General features: G+C 40.5%; 1 long non-coding RNA gene across 1 annotated transcript; it reads left to right on the top strand.

Moving 5' to 3' along the window:
• Positions 1-8,022: 8,022 nt before the first annotated feature.
• Positions 8,023-9,205, top strand: LOC110493531. Its single transcript, XR_002469156.2, has 2 exons — positions 8,023-8,227; positions 8,548-9,205. It is a non-coding gene; the product is annotated as an uncharacterized LOC110493531 (long non-coding RNA).
• The last annotated feature ends 3,248 nt before the right edge of the window (positions 9,206-12,453 follow it).

The raw sequence follows: 12,453 nt of genomic DNA, 5'->3' as shown, positions 1-12,453 counted from the left end.
TTCTACCGTACCAACATGTTGGAACAAAACAGCTGGAACGGTGCTGTAACTTCAGCCAGTGACAGACTCTGCGTTTGAATAGGGGGGGGTGATGCCCTGGGGAAAGAAAAGTAGATGGGTGGATGAAATACTGTAAATGATTTGATAAAATATGGGTGGATTTGCGTAATTATTGATATTTATTTTCTAAATAAGAGACAGGCTATTCTAGTCCATTTGGGATATTTGCATTTTCTGTAGCAAGGAAGTAGCATATTACATTGCTGCATTTTGCATTGCATGGCCTATTATGCAGTTGATTTTGAACTTAAAAAGGGAAAAATACAATTAAAACATACCTAGATAATTCTGAACGTTAACATGGAGAGAGGAAAATAACTTATTTATTTTTAAATCTGTTTTATTACACAGTCTACTCATAGGTCCATGTGCAAAGCCTAGGCTACTGTGATGGGGTGTTTTATTTTTAGATTCGTGGGAATCATAAAGTAGCATCAAATTCCACACTGTGTATCCAAATGGCCATTTGTTTTTTGTTTTTTTGGTTGGGCAGTGAATGGTACATCACTTCCTTGCTCATCATAAGGCTATCTATCATGTAATCACACAAATGAACTAAAGGGAAAGCTTCTGAATATAAGACACAGTTGAGGGGATATGTTGGCACGGATGAGTTTGTTGGCATGCTTGAATCTTGGAGTGTCAGTGAGGCCTGTTGTTTAAGTGTATTACATGCACGTGGTGTCAGACTCCCACCTGAACCAGGAATGCACTATGGCCTCTATTTATATCCAGTGTAGCTGAGAAAAAAAGAATAAATATTTGCACTGTTTTCCCTCCCCAAGCATCCAGGTCTTACAGTGATTAGACGAAAATGTATATTTAAAGATGGGAGTGATTTGAGATTCTACAGTGAAATGGTTTTAATAGAACCATGTACACACCCACATGTTTTTTCTCCTGAAGTTTAGGCTGTTGTTTTTGGCTGTGCAGAAATTACTGACAAAAAGGCATTTGTCTTTTCCTAACTGTATGAAAAACGTCTGAGAGCAAGACATTTATGTCAATACAGCCATTTCCATGATGTTTAAAACCGCTAAAGCTGTCTGACTCTGACCCTGTTTCTGCAACCCACTTATCTCTCAAGTTGTTCAATTCCCAAAAGGCTCATTTGTTCAATTCCCAGAAGACTCATTTGTTCGATTCCCAGAAGACTTGTTTGTTCGATTCTCAGAAGACTAATTTGTTGTTAAGCCAAGTCTTTCTAAGAATTGTGTAAGATTTTGTACTTTTGATGGAGTTGAAATCGCTCAACAAGACAGTGTCGTTGTCTGAACAAGTCTGAGTGAGACCTCCTGAGTGAAATGGGTTGTCAAATTCTTTATTGACAGATAAGCGTCCATTTTGATCATTCAACACTCATGGAGTTCTCTGGACAATAAAAATATATACAGTGGCCTCAAATGATTTATTTCCTTTTTTTTTCTACATTCTTTGCAATCCTATCTATGCCTATATGTTATTCCTCTTTATTGACTCTAACAACAAAAACTGGTTGGTAGGTTGGTGTAACGATGTCCGCTGAGAGTCGGGAACCAAGTTCAGGGAGAATACATTTAGTAAATAAACGAACATGAACAAAACAAGAAAGACGGACAGCGCACCGACATGACACAGACACAGAAACAATAACGCCTGGGGAAGGGAGACATAACTAGGGCAGGTAATCAGAGAGGTGATGGAGTCCAGGTGAGTGTCAATAAGCGCTGGTGCGCGTGACGATGGTGACAGGTAATCATCAGCAGTCTGGTGACCTGGAGGCCAGAGAGGGAGTATACGTGACAGTTGGACGCCTGGCAGAGTTGTTTTGACCTGTTAGCCTGGTTGGTCTAAACGGAGCTGTCACTTCAGCACCCGTAATGTGAAGATTTACTATGTCTTAACTTATAGCCCAGGCCTAGCGTGAAATTAGTGACGGTATTAAAAATCCCAAACTCTTAACCTAAAGGCAAAGACAAATCAGACAGGCACGTTCGAGTCTAGGCAGGCATGGACTGTGGATTTCAACCCACTCCTCGCTGCTATTACATTATAGAGAGAGGATAAAGAGTGTCTCTGCCTGTATCCCAAATGGCAGACTATTCCCTACAGTTCACTACTTTTGACCAGGGTTGTGGTCAGGCGTAGTGCACTATATTGGGAATCGGGTGCCATTTGGGATGGAAATATAAAAATAGTATTGCTATGTAGTTGAATACTAGCTTTAAACATGGGAGTGGGTGTAGCGGTTAGGTTACCCAACAGAAAAATACATATAGTACTTGAATTCTGAGACATGCCACCACGTCTTCAACCATCTCCCATCATCTCTCTGGCGGTCCTAATTAGTTGTTAAGAAAACTACTGAGGTGCTAGGCAGGTGACAGTTATAAGCCCTCTGCAAATCTGGGGGCTGCTAAGGTTGCGTGAAGTATGGTGACAAGGTGCCAACATCACTCAGTGGTATTACTTTGGCTGGCAAAGGTGATCTCCAAACACTGCGTTTCTAGCCATGACTCTCTCTTGGCATAGACAAGACAGAAACTATGTTCCTCTGGTTGCTTCTGAAGACATGTGGTTGTAAACAATGTTTGGGAAAAGACTGAGAGATACTACATATTGTACCTACATGTTGCGTGTATCTTAAGAAATGCATGCAGCTTCGTGCTAGGTCCTCATCTTACTTGTAATCCTTGTTTTTTTATAAACAAACAGTAGAATATAATAGTTAGTCCTGCGAGATGGAAATTTTCACAAAACATTTTTCATGTACTTTGTGGTTCAATCCAAGCTATTCAGTACGTAACTGATTGTGTGTGTATGAAGGTAACGTAAGGGGTTAGATATTCTGATGACTTCTTTGATGAATCACAGATTTTAATAGCGTCGAATACTATATGCCTTAGGGTAGCCTTAGTAGGACTGCCATGAATCTCCTCCCACAATGCACTATGGTTAGTCATTTGGCCTCTGGGTGATGTTGAAACTAGGTCCCACTGAACACCTGTCCTGTACAGTGCCCTAAGTCCTATAGCATTCATTTGGCTATATCTTTTTATTTATTTTATTTATATAAAGCGTCTTTTACCATTTACAAGATAAATATGTGTTTTCAGATTAGGCCTCGGTAGTTACAGACTGAAGCAACGCTTAGTCTTAGTCCGTTTTTGTTCTGCAGTGCCTCAAGATAAGACTGACTGGTTGAGTCACACCTTGTAACAAATTGGGTACAAGATCCTGAAAACCACAATGCACCACAGACAGGGATTTACAGTTGTGTCAGTGAGCAGAAGCAGGCAGCTTACCTGTGAGATCCCCTAGTATCTTATCGTGTAGTCATTGTGAGATTAGCCTAAATGTTACAACCTCCACAGACACACAATCATGCATGGTGAACCTTATAGCATGTCCCTGCGGAGCAGATAGGCCTATCTCTACTAACCTAACTACACTGAGTGTACAAAACATTAGGAACACCTTCCTAACATTGAGTGGCACCCACTTTCCCTCAGAACAGCCTAAATTTGTCAGAGCATGAACTCTACAAGGTGTCGAAAGTGTTCCACATGAATGCTGGCCCATGTTGACTCCAATGCCTCCCACAGTTGTGTCAAGTTGGCTTGATGTCCTTGGGTGGTGAACCATTATTCATACACACAGGAAACTGATGAGAGTGAAAAACCCAGCAGCGTTGCAGTTCTTGGCACAAACAGGTGAGCCTGGCACCTACTACCATACCCCGTTCAAAGGCACTTAAATAACAATCCACGTCTTAATTGTCTCAAGTCTTTAAAATCCTTCTTTAAGCTGTCTCATCCCATTCACCTACACTGATTGAAGGGGATTTAACAAGTGACATCAATAAGGAATCATAGCTTTCACCTCAGTTCAACTGGTCAGTCTATGTCATGGAAAGAGCAGGTGTTCCTAATGTTTTGTACACTCAGTGTATACAGTACCAGTCAAAAGTTTGGACACAGTTGTTCATTCAAGGGTTTTTCTTTATTTTTACTATTTTCTACATTGTAGAATAATAGTGAAGACATCATAACTATAAAATAATACATATGGAATCATGTAGTAACCAAAAAAGTGTTCAACAAATTAAAATATATTTTATATTTGACATTCATCAAAGTAGCCACCCTTTGCCTTGATGACAACTTTGCACACTTTTGGCATTCTCTCAACCAGCTTTATGAGGAAGTCACCTGGAATGCATTTCAATTAACAGGTGTGCCTTGTTAAAAGTTCATTTGTGGAATTTCTTTCCTTCTTAATGCATTTGAGCCAATCAGATGTGTTGTGACAAGGTAGGGGTGGTATACAGAAGATATCCCTATTTGATAAAAGACCAAGTCCATATTATGGTAAGAACAGATCAAATAGGCAAAGAGAAATGACAGTCCATTAATACTTTAAGACATAAAGGTCAGTCAATATGGAACATTTCAAGAACTTTGAACGTTTTTTCAAGTGCAGTCGCAAAAACCATCAAGCGTGGTGAAGAAACTGTCTCTCATGAGGACCGCCACAGGAAAGGAAGACCCAGAGTTACCTCTGCTGCAGAGTAAAAGTTCATAAGAGTTACCAGCCTCAGAAATTGCAGCCCAAATAAATTCTTCACAGATTTCAAGTAACAGACACATCGAATTGCTGTAAAGAAATCACTACTAAAGGACACCAATAATAAGAAGAGACTTGCTTGGGCCAAGAAACACGAGCAATGGATATTATTTTGGTCTGATGAGTCCATCCCATCTAGTTTCCGCTTAGTGGGACTATCATTTGTTTTTCAACAGGACAATGACCCAAAACACACCTCCAGGCTGTGTAAGGGCTATTTGACCAAGAAGGAGAGTGATGGAGTGCTGCATCAGATGACCTGGCTTCTACAATCACCCGACCTCAACCCAATTGAGATGGTTTGGGATGAGTTGGACCTCAGAGTGCAGCAAGCAAGTGGACAAAGGAAAAGCAGCCAACAAGTGCTAAGTACATGTGGGAACTCCTTCAAGACTTTTGGAAAAGCATTCCAGGTGAAGCTGGTTGAGAGAATGCCAAGAGTGTGCAAAGCTGTCATTAAGGCAAAGTGTGGCAACTTAAACAAATCTAAAATCTATATTTTATATAATATATTCTATATTTTGATTTATTTAACACTTTTTTGGTTACTACATGATTCCATATGTGTTATTTCATAGTTTTCATGTCTTCACTATTATTCTAGTATAAATAAAGAAGAACCCTTGAATGAGTAAGTTTGTCCAAACTTTTGACTGGTACTGTAAGTCTGTGCTACTAAACCACAGTTTTGGGACATATTTCTGTGAAAACGAAGAGACTATATCAAATGGGGAAATTACAAGGAATATGCCAGGGGGTTTCGACTTGTGATGCTGAGGCTTGCATGGCATGGTATTTCATTCATGTGATGGAATTCTGAAGGGTATAAATCTCATGAGGTTGACAGAGGTACATATGACTCACTTATGACCTGACCCTGTTTATTGCAATTTTTACATTTTAGTCATTTGGCAGAGTGGGATCCATTCCTGGACATGTTAGGGAAGGAGTTTTGGTGGAGTTCTCTCTCTCTCTATCTTTCTTCCAGTAAGAATAATAAAACATCGAGCACAATACATTTTTCAATCAACAATCACATAGCTGCTTTTATGCAACTTTATACTTCCTACAATAGTGATGCAAAGTTGCATGAATATAATAACATATGAATCAGTTGCATTAACAATAGAAAGTATTAATAATTCATAATAATATAATCTACAATTAAGTAAATGTATCATTTGAACTTCTCACTAGGCCTATTTATTAAGTGATTAACACTATGTAGAACCCTTCTTGTCTTCCAAGAAACCCTTCTTGCCTTCCAAATAATCATCAAAGAACCCTTTCTTCCAAAAACTGTTCTTAGTGCAAAGGATTCTGAAAAAATATCATACAAATTCAGACAGTGGATAAAACGTATTTTTGCCCTGATTGTGGCACAGGCTTCAATCCAATTGGATATCAAAGACTCACATGAGGTCCCATACAGGGGACAATAGATATCATTGCAGTCTGTGAAATACTGTATGTTTGAAGTACACATGAGGACTCACAGGAGACAGACCATTTTTAGATGCAATGATTACAGAAGGCTATATACACTATGTATACAAAAGTGTGTGGACACAAATTAGTGGCTATTTCAGCCACACTCGTTGCTGACAAGTGTATCAAATCGAGCACACAGCCATGCAATCTCTGTAGAGAAACATTGGCAGAGAATGGCCTTACTGAAGAGCTCAGTGACTTTCAACGTGGCACCGTCATAGGATGACACCGCCCCAACAAGTCAGCTCATCAAATTTCTGCCCTGCTAGAGCTGCCCCGGTCAACTGTGCTGTTATTGTGAAGTGGAAACGTCTAGGAGCAACAATGGCTCAGCCACAAAGTGTGATAGGCCACACAAGTTCACAACATAGGACCCCCGAGTGCTGAAGCACCTAGCTGGTAAAAATGGTCTGTCCTCAGTTGCAATACTCACTACCAAGTTCCAAACTCCCTTTGGATTTTTTGGATTTAACTAGGCATGTCAGTTAAGAACAAATTCTTATTTACAATGACAGCCTACCCCGGCCAAACCCGTACGACACTGGGCCAATTGTGCGCCACCCTATGGGACTCCCAATCCCAGCCAGTTGTGATACAGCCTGGATTCGAACCAGGGTGTCTGTAGTGATGCCTCTAGCACTGAGATGCAGCGCCTTAGACTGCTGCGCCTCTCGGGAGTCCCAAATGTCAGCACAAGAACTGTTTGTTGGGAGCTTCATGAAATGGGTTGCCATGGCCGAGCAGCCGCACACAAGCCTAAGATCACTATGCACAATGCCAAGTGTTGGCTGGAGTGGTGTAAAGCTCACCGCCATTGGATTCCGGAGCAGTAGAAATACGTTCTCCAAATCACGCTTCACCATCTGGCAGTCCAACGGACAAATATTGGTTTGGCGGATGCCAGGAGAACGCTACCTGCCCCAATGTATACTGCCAACTGTAAAGTTTGGGGAAGGAGGAATAATGGTCTGGGCTGTTTTTCATGGTTCGGGCTAGCCCCCCCCCCCCCCCCCCCCCCCCCCCAGTGTAGGGAAATGTTAATGCTGCAGCATACAATTACATTCAACATGACTCTGTGCTTCCAACTTTGCGGCAACAGTTTGGGGAAGACCCTTTCTTGTTTCAGCATGATAATGCCCCCGTGCACAAAGCGAGTCCCATACAGAAATGATTTGTCGAGATCAGTGTGGAAGAACTTGACTGGCCTGCACAGAGCCCTGACCTCAACCCCATCGAACACCTTTGGGAGCCAGGCCTAATAGCCCAACATTAGTGCCTGACCTCATTAATGTTCTTGCGACTGAATGGAAGCAAATCTCCACAGCAATGTTCCAAAATCTCTTGGAAAGCCTTCCCAGAAGAGAAGAGGCTGTTATAGCAGCAAAGGGGGGACAAACTCCATATTAATGCCCATGATTTTGGAATGAGATGTTCGATGACCAGGTGTCCACATACATTTACTTTTGATACTTACGTATATTTAAAACCAAATATTTTTAGACTTTTACTTTAGTATTTTAATGAGTGTCTTTCACTTTTATTTGAGATAATTTCTATTAAGGTATCTTTACTTTTACTCAAGTATGACAATTTACACCACTATCAGTTAGTGGATTTCTGGGCAACAGGAGTCTCTGCTAACTAATAATTAGTTATAGGATGACTAATAATGGAGTTGAATACACATCTAATAAGTTTAATTTTCCATTAATTACATGGCTATTATAATGTATTAATCAGTTGCACCATAATATCAAAATGCCTATGTAATTATATTATTAAGTTAAGTTACTGTTTTACATTTCCATTCTTTATTTATGTTATCTGTTTATTTATTTTACACCGGAAGTTATCGTCCAACTCGTTTTTTTCCCGGATTAATCCAACATGGCCGCGTCCTTGTGATTTACGACACATGTACAGTCAAGCGCAACATTTTTTGAAAACATGCAGATCAAAGATGTAGTAAAGTGGAATGTACGGGTGTCTATGCTGTATGCTTTCGGTATATGGACAATGCTTGGCACATACGGATATTATCAGTACACGGGGCGCAATGAAGAAAAGCCAGGTAGGCTACTCGCGTCACAGCAGCTCAGCTAACGTTGGCTAACTAACTTGCTAGCAGTCACAGTTTGTCTAGGTAGCTATTTATCTAAATATCAATACCATAGCTACATATCACATTATATTATGGACTGTTATTGAACAAGCTGCCAATGATTTCTAATGGAAGTGCTTCCAAAGTTTGACAATATTGAATTTCCTTGACCTTGCAATTGTTGATAAACTCAAGCTAGACTTGTATCAGAATTCAGCACAAATGTACCTTTTATTCAATTACAAAATTGCATGTTTAGTAAATAATGTGTTCATCTTATCACCCTGCAGTCAAAGAAGAGAAGGAGGAACAACCTCCAAATCCTAGAGAAGTGACTATCCAGAGTGCACACATGAAAACCACCATCGTCTACAAGGAAAACTTTGTTCCTTATTCTACAAGGATGTACAATTTTGTCAGCTCGCTCAGTCGGGACTCTGCATCGGCTGACAGCCAAGACAATACAAAGTAATGGTGAAAAAGTGAAAATTGACATAAACTGATGCCATTGCCTGCCTAGGCTACCACATTTGAGATGTGTGTAGCAAAATACTTAGGAATTAACACTGTAAATTGTACATTGAATATATCTCTGTGTAAAATACACTGACTGAAATATTTGTCACTTGTACAATGAACTGAAATACCACAGTATCCCTCTGTTCGAGAACCCCGCTGCAAGCCTTGAAACCCTCTCTACCTACACTGCACACGTTCTCAATGCAAAGTGAGGACAACATCTGGCTGTTGAACTTCTAGATATGGCAGTGATAACCTGTCCTGTGCATTGCTGCTGTATTACATTCAATCATATCAGATTTTTGCTGCAAAAATCTGAAATAGGACCATAACCTTTATCCAACTTGCAGTGTGTCTGACAAGCTGGCCTATATCATGCATAATTTTCAGCACTTCATGATTAAATCAATAAAAATTCTGTCAAATAAACTTAGTTTGTAGATTAAGTGCAACTGCTAATTCAATGTTTGCTGTAGTCTGTGTTGATCACAGTAATGTAATATCCATTTATCTGAGGACACACTACACATTAGCCTGTTATGATCTGTGGATTGTGTCTGGATGATACAATTGGGGAAGTACCAGTACCACTCTCCACAAATATTTTACAGTTGAAAATGTTCATGATGTGAAGAGGGAATTCAACAATTCTTTGAGGGTAGTGAAAGTTGATTTTTAAAAATGCCTCCTATCCTGCTGCGTTAGTTCTCCTTACCTGCTGCGTTAGTTCTCCTTGCCTGCTGCGTTAGTTCTCTGTGCCTGCTGCGTTAGTTCTCATTGCCTGCTGCGTTAGTTCTCCTTACCTGCTGCGTTAGTTCTCCTTTCCTGCTGCGTTAGTTCTCTGTGCCTGCTGCGTTAGTTCTCCTTTCCTGCTGCGTTAGTTCTCTGTGCCTGCTGCGTTAGTTCTCCTTACCTGCTGCGTTAGTTCTCCTTTCCTGCTGCGTTAGTTCTCCTTACCTGCTGCGTTAGTTCTCCTTACCTGCTGCGTTAGTTCTCCTTACCTGCTGCATTAGTTCTCCTTACCTGCTGCGTTAGTTCTCCTTACCTGCTGCGTTAGTTCTCCTTGCCTGCTGCGTTAGTTCTCCTTGCCTCCCCCCCCCCAGGTCACCCTGCACCAGCGCTCGCTTTGTGTTCCAGTGCCTCCTGATTTACAAATGAAGCACTGGATAAAGCAGATGCTTCTTGAGCCATACCACCAAGAGTAGCTACAACTACTACATTTTAATCCGGGATGAAGGTTAAAGGCTGGTTAATAAAAATGTGTTTTTATCTACATACAGTCAGGTCCAAAATGATTGACACCCTTGATAAAGATGAACAAAAAGGACTATAAAGTAAATAATACAAATATTGAGCTACAATATTTTATGCTCCCAAACAAATTTCAATTCTAATATTTTATGCTAATACAATTGCTCAGAGAAAGACATTTTATCAAGTAAATATATATATATTTAAGATAAGGGTTGAAATTCATGTCTCCCATGTTTTCAATACTCCAGCACCATCTCCTTGTGAGGATAATGACACTGAGCCAACTCTGGATGGTTCTGACTTAGAATATGTGGACTACTACAAATACCTAGGTGTCTGGTTAGACTGTCGACTCTCCTTTCAGACTCACATTAAGCATCTCAAATCCAAAATTAAATCTAGAGTCAGCTTCCTATTTCGCAACAAAGAATCCTTCACTCATGCTGCCAAACATACCCATGTAAAACTGACTATCCTACCGATCCTTGACTTCGGCGATGTAATTTACAAAATAGCCTCCACAACTCTACTCAGCAAATTGGATATAGTCTATCACAGTGCCATCCGTTTGGTGCCATCCGTACGACAAGTAATTTTTCCAATAATTGTTTCCAGACTTATTATTTCACTTATAATTCACTGTATCACAATTGCAGTGGGTCGGAAGTTTACATACACTAAGGTGACTGTGCCTTTAAACAGCTTGGACAATTCCAGAAAATGATGTCATGGCTTTAGAAGCTTCTGGATGACTAATTGACATTTGAGTCAATTGGAGGTGTACCTGTGGATGAATTTCAAGGCCTACCTTCAAACTCAGTGCCTCTGCTTGACATCATGGGAAAATCAAAAGAAATCAGCCAAGATCTCAGAAAAAAAATTGTAGACCTCCACAAGTCTGGTTCATCCTTGGGAGCAATTTCCAAACACCTGAAGGTACCACGTTCATCTGTACAAACAATAGTGCGCAAGTATAAACACCATGGGACCACGCAGCTGTCATACCGCTCAGGAAGGAGACGCGTTCTGTCTCCTAGAGATTAACGTCTTTTGGTACAAAATGTGCAAATTAATTCCAGAACAACAGCAAAGGACCGTGTGAAGATGCTGGAGGAAACGGGTACTAAAGTATCTATATCCACAGTAAAATGAGTCCTATATCTAAATAACCTGAAATGCCGCTCAACAAGGAAGAAGCCACTGCTCCAAAACCGCCATAAAAAAGCTAGACTACGGTGTGCAAGTGCACATGGGGACAAAGATTGTACTTTTTGTAGAAATGTCCTCTGGTCTGATGAAACAAAAATAGAACTGTTTGGCCATAAGGCCTACAAGCCTACAAACCTGACTCAGTTACACCAGCTCAGGAGGAATGGGCCAAAATTCACCCAACTTATTGTAGGAAGCTTGTGGAAGGCTACCTGAAATGTTTGACCCAAGTTAAACAATTTAAAGGCAATGCTACAAAATACTAATTGAGTGTATGTAAACTTCTGACCCACAGGGAATGTGATGAAATAAATCAAATCTGAAGTCAATCATTCTCTCTACTATTATTCTGACATTTCACAGTGTTAAAATAAAGTGGTGATCCTAACTGACCTAAAACAGGGAATATTTACTAGGATTAAATGTCAGGAATTGTGAAAAACTGAGTTTAAATGTATTTTGCTAAGGTATATGTAAACTTCCAACTTCAACTGTACTACCCACCACTGCGACCTGTATGCTCTCGTTGGCTGGCCCTCGCTTCATATTCGTCGCCAAACCCACTGGCTCCAGGTCATCTATAAGTCTTTGCTAGGTAAAGCCCCGCCTTACCTCAGCTCACTGGTCACCATAGCAACACCCACTCGTAGCAAGCGCTCCAGCAGTTATAGTTCACTGGTCATCCCCAAAGCCAACACCTTTGGCTGCCTTTCCTTCCAGTTCTCTGCTGCCAATGACTAGAACAAATTGCAAAAATCACTGAAGCTGGAGGCTTATATCTCCCTCACTAACTTTAAGCATCAGCTGTCAGAGCAGCTTACCGATCATTGCACCTGTATACAGTCCATCTGTAAATAGCCCACCCAACTACATCATCCCCATATTGTTATTTTTTGTTGTTGCTCTTTTGCACCACTGTATCTCTACTTGCACATCATCATCTGCACATATTTGACTCCAGTGTTAATGCTAAATTGTAATTATTTCGCCACTATGGTCTATTTATTGCCTTACCTCCCTAACTTTACTACATTTGCACACGCTGGACATAGATTTTTCTATTGTGTTATTGACTGTACGTTTGTTTATCTCATGTGTAACTCTGCGTTGTTGTTTTTGTCGCATTGCTTTGTTTTATCTTGGCCACGTCGCAGATGTAAATGAGAATTTGTTCTCAACTGGCCTACCTGGTTAAATAAAGGTGAAATATATAT

Source organism: Oncorhynchus mykiss, chromosome 17, assembly GCF_013265735.2.
Source record: "Oncorhynchus mykiss isolate Arlee chromosome 17, USDA_OmykA_1.1, whole genome shotgun sequence".
In the NCBI taxonomy this organism is placed as follows: Eukaryota; Metazoa; Chordata; class Actinopteri; order Salmoniformes; family Salmonidae; genus Oncorhynchus; species Oncorhynchus mykiss.
This window is presented reverse-complemented; position numbering and strand designations above follow the sequence as displayed.